The following is a 5,446-nucleotide window of genomic DNA, read 5'->3' as shown; positions in this document are numbered from 1 at the left end:
TATGAGGGAGACACAGGGACTAGTTTGAATATTTTGAGATAAACTTGATAAACAGAAAATTCAAATATATTTGCATGAATGCTTCATTTGGCAGAAATAGAGATGGGGATTTATTATAACACATTTATATAGAGCCATTCTCTACAAGGACTGTGTCTTCTCTGTCTTTGTATAAAGTTGCTAATAATCTTTATTTGTTAATCTGAATGACACACCCTGTTGACTTTTTGTATATTTTTGTGCCTAACATTGATGTTAACGTTAGTCACTTTGTAAAAACACACATTACTTCTATATAATTGGCTCCTATCTCTAAGCATCTCTAAATATTCTGTGTATCTTCCTCATTTGTTTGAGTAAAAATTTACTAGTGAAAATAGAAAAACAGAAGGACAAAGAAATAAAGCTTCTTTCCTACGTAGATCTTTGATCAGATGACAGGTGTGGTTTTGAAACACTTCTTAAAATATTTTTTGTGGTGGAGAACATTTACAGATCTTCAAAAAGAAACTTACCTGTTAAAATAACAATAACAATAATTCTAAGGTTTAAGAAAGGTGACACTGTAGGGAAACTGGGCCACATACGTTACAGTCCTCTAGTTGGTTTTCTATTTTTGAAGAATTATCTGGTAATATGTATTAAGTTTTATTGTGTGTTAAGAATTTTTAAATATTCAAACAATTTGTCAAGTTAATTTCACTCCAGAAAATGTTTGCTTATTTGGTGTCAAACAAGAAATTGAGGTCATTTATATTAAAAGTATGTCATAGAGCAAGGTGCAGTGATGCCCGCCTGTAGTTCCAGCTATTTGGGCAGCTGAGATGGGAGGATCGCTTGAGGTCAGGAGTTCAAGGCTGTCACACCTGGGCCACTTCATTCTAGTCTGGGCAACATTTTATTTCATGACATACAAATATATCATAAACAAAAGAACTCAAAGATTGAAAAAGAGAGTTTGGAACTACCCAGAAGAGCTATCATTGGAGAAAACAAATCAGATTAAAAAATAATTTTCTAAAAAAGTAGGTTCAGCCTTGAGATCATGGATGCCCCATTTACCCTGATGTGATTATTATACATTGTATGCTTGTATCAAAATATTCCCTATACCCCACATATATACACCTACTGTGTACCCATGAAAATTAAAAATAATTTTTTTGAAAAAAGTAGGTTCAGAAAAGTTCATAAAAATAATGGCCAAAACTGCAATTACTTTTGCACCAACCTAATATTAAAGAGAATGAAAACTGGGAAAAACAAAAATTTCCCTGAAGAGCAAATAAACTCACTGATGAAATACTATGCAAGACATGGTAACACGTAGAAAGATGTGTGCAAGACATAATGTTAAATGATTAAAATAGAATACGAAGTAATATGGACATAAGTCAGAGCTAACTCGATATATATGTGAACATGCTATTAAATGTGAGGTAAAATAGTTTAATATTTATTAAGCCTACTATGAAAAACACTCAAGTTCAACTTTTTCTTTGGATCTTCATTTCCATATGAAGGATCTTGTGTCAAATTACTCTTTATTCACATTTCAGAATTAGAGCTTTGGAGAAGTAATCAAAGAAAATTGACTTTATTTATATTAAATACATTTGTGTGTTTTTCTCCTGTTGATCTATCTTTGTTAGTTTGACTTTGTTTTTTCAGAACCAGCTAGGGATGCTAAGGGGGTTGAGAAAAACCTTTTCTACCCTTACAATATCATCAAAAGTGATTTCTGTGGCCAGTGAATGCCAAGTCAGTAAAATGTATATTTGGAAATCAACCAACAGGAAATCCTGAAACTGTACATTGACTTTCACTTTTTTTTCTCCCTCGAGTTTGTTTTTAATCGTCAGCTTTAATTTAATTTTTTTTCCTGTGTACATAAACTACAAAAATGTTTGGTATCAATCCAATTTTTATGTGAAAACTGCAAACCCATTCAGGGTACTCTCATCTCAAAAGAGAAGCACAAGACTGCTTTTGACTGATACAACCTTTCTGTAGATCCTCCGGTGGGAAATCTCTCTCATTTTCACACTTTCCTATTGCCTAGGTTGACCAGCTGGTTACTACCTCTCCTCTTCACCTGACTACACCTAATTACCGCTGACTCGATGGGCAGGGAAAGTCGCTGACTCCTAATAGAATGACTCTGTCACCCCTTATAAGTTACTGGGGATCCTTCTCTGAAGGCTGCCTGCTTGTTCTCTGGGGACTAGTCCTTATTTCCCTTCTGGGATACAGAGGGGAAGGTTATTTGTACTAAGCAAACATCTCTGAGAAACAACCCGCTCTGCAACATAGAGACCTCAAGGAAAAGTGCAACATTGAAAGAATAGGGATTATGAATTGTTATGAGTAGAGAGAAATTTCTGCAAATGTATCTCTATCTTTCCCTCTTAAAAAAATATTCTACTTAGTGTAGAAAAAGCTTCCTTCTTGACTTCCCAATCCCCATCTTCTTAATAATGTTTGGAGCATATTCCTACAAATTTATTTTTTATATGCCTAATTTAAAAAAATAAAACAAAAAAACCTGGATTTGTACTTCATGTATTTCTTTTAAAATTGTTTTTCAATTAATCTATAATGGGTATTTTTGTATCTATATATAGAGATCTAGTTTCTTTAGTGACTGCATAGTACAGATCAGTGCTGTCTAAGAGAAATACAGTGCAAGGTTCAAATGCAAGTCACATATGCAATTTTATATATTCTAACAGCTACATTAAAAAGGTTTAAAAGGTGAAATTAATTTTAGTAATATATTTAGGCCAGTATACCTAGAATGCTATTACTGCTACATTCAATCAATATAAAAATTAATGAAATATTTTTACCTTTTGTTTCATATCTTCAAAATTCAATGTGTACTCAATTCAGGCTAGCCACATTTCACGTGGTTAGCAACTACTGTATTGGACAGCACAGGAAAAGATGCATCCTGAAACTAGTTTCCTTATGAGGAACATTCCAATGCTTATTAATGTGAACAATTAAATAAAAACATTCTTTTGACATATTTTGAGCACTTACAGCAATGGTTTTCCAGGATGAATTCATAGAGGTGAAAAATGCTGGGCCAAAAGGACAGAACACATCCAATTTTAGTAGAGTTGACTCCAAAAAAGACTCAAAAAAGACACTCTCAACAACAGTGTTGGAGGATTCATTTCCTCACAGACTCACCAACGATGGATATTCTTTTTTCTTTCTTTCTTTTTTTTTTTTTCCTGAGAATACAGAGTCTCTCACTGTCGCCCAGGCTGGAGTGCAGTGGCACGATCTCAGCTCACTGCAAGCTCCGCCTCCTGGGTTCACACCATTCTCCTGCCTCAGCCTCCAGAGTAGCTGAGACTACAGGCGACCACCACCATACCCGTCTAATTTTTTGTATTTTTAGTACAGTCGGGGTTTCACCGTGTTAGCCAGGATGGTCTCGATCTCCTGACTTCATGATCTGCCCTAGTTGGCCTCCCAGAGTGCTCGGATTACAGGCGTGCAATGATGGATATTCTAATTACAGTTTTCCAATCTGATTGGCAAAAATCTTACCATGGTTCGGCAAGTACTGGGATTGAAAACTGGAATTTCTTCTGTAGAATGCCTGTTGAGCTTGAATTTTTCCCTGTGTTAATTGAACCAGGTACTAACCCTTCATTCTGTGCCTGTGTTCTGGAGAATCCCCTCCTGTTACATGAGGGAGCTCCTCACAATTATACCTGGGGACTGGAATCACAGCCACTGTTCTTCAGCCCAGGGCAGAGAATGAGAGCAGTCCTCAAACTTTCGGTTCGATATGCAGAGATCAACACTGGCACAGACACTATCATTCCAAATTCCTCATTTTTGTAAAGGTTAGCCAGAAACACAAGGTAACCATCTATCTTTCTTGTGTTCTTTGGATATAAGATACATCTCTGCTACCAAGAAAGAGACTGCAACCAAGCACAGCTTTATTGGGAGTACATGTAAATGAGGAGACCTTAATTACCACAAAGTCAATTTCCTTTGATTACTTCCCCAAAGCTTTAATTCTCAAATGTGAATTAAGAGTAATTTGAATAGAATGAATAGAATGTGTACATAGACAACAACATGAGAAGGAAATTGAAGGTTGAATCTAGGGAAGAAATGACTCAGGTTAAAAGGAAAAATGAGGAGACTTAGAGGGGCAGAATCAGGAGCTTCTGTTTCATGACAGGTATGATTAGCCCTCCATGGACATCCTCTCTTCTTCCCAGAGACTCCTTTCCTTAACTAAGTTGCTTCTTCGAACCCTGGTGTGCTCTTCTAACGGTGTAACTACATACATACATACACATACATATATATATATTGTATTAGTCCATTCTCACTGCTATAAAGAACTACCCAAGACTGGTAATTTATAAAGGAAAGAGGTTTAATTGCCTCACAGTTCCGCAGGGCTGAGGAGGCCTCAGGAAACTTGCAATCATGGAGGAAGGGGAAGCAAACACGTCCTTCACATGGGGGCAGGAAGGAGAAGTGAGAGCTGAGCAAAGCGGGAAGCACCTTATAAAACCATCAGGTCTCATGAGAACTCACTCACTATCAGGAGAATGGTATGGGGGAAGGTGCACCCATGATTCAATTATCTCCACCTGGTCCCGCCCTTGATCTGTGGGGATTATTACAATTCACGATGAGATTTTGGGTGGGGATGCAGCCAAAACTATAATATATAATATATATTATATATTTTATATATACACACACACATATATAGACACAGAGAGAGAAAAAAGTAGATTTTAGAAAGTGACAGTTTTGGTTTTGAATTTTCTTGCTTTTTAGGCCATTTATTTTAGATCCTGTGAAACATACTGTCAATGTGTGTGACACCTGCAATGCCTGGGACGAAGCTGCCCATGTGGTGAGATGCAGCCTGTCGAAGCCTCTTTTCAGTGGAGTGAGAGCAAAGCCGCCTTGGCTTTTCATAGACAATTGGTGAACAGGAGTAGGAGACACTCTCCTTGGGTGTCTGTGAAAAAAAAGAAAAAGGTTGGAAAACATGTTGCCAATAAGAATGCTCTAGGTGAAAGGCAGGATGAAGGAAAGTTGTCTTAATTTAAATTCTCTATTTTACTTAACCTACTCTTTAACAAATATATTTATGTGAGGCATCAGAAGCTTTTTTGTTTTGGCTTTTAAGAGAATTAAAATTCCTTCCCCTATTTTTTCATTTGTTTGCTTTGGTGGCTTTGTGACCAAAAAATAAAATTGTTTTAATACAAATAGCCACAATAAATAAATGAGCAAATGAATAAAATTCTCAGGTCATCTGAGAGAAAAGGTAAAGCATCTCCTCCTTTTTAGTTTCAGTTCATTATAATGTCAGGACGACTTTTTAACTTACCTGGCAATCTGGAACCTCATAGGGTCACTTGTGTTTTCAAAATTTCCGTGTGAAAAC

Source organism: Mandrillus leucophaeus, unplaced genomic scaffold (genome assembly GCF_000951045.1).
Source record: "Mandrillus leucophaeus isolate KB7577 unplaced genomic scaffold, Mleu.le_1.0 Scaffold353, whole genome shotgun sequence".
Taxonomy (NCBI): domain Eukaryota; kingdom Metazoa; phylum Chordata; class Mammalia; order Primates; family Cercopithecidae; genus Mandrillus; species Mandrillus leucophaeus.
This window is presented reverse-complemented; position numbering follows the sequence as displayed.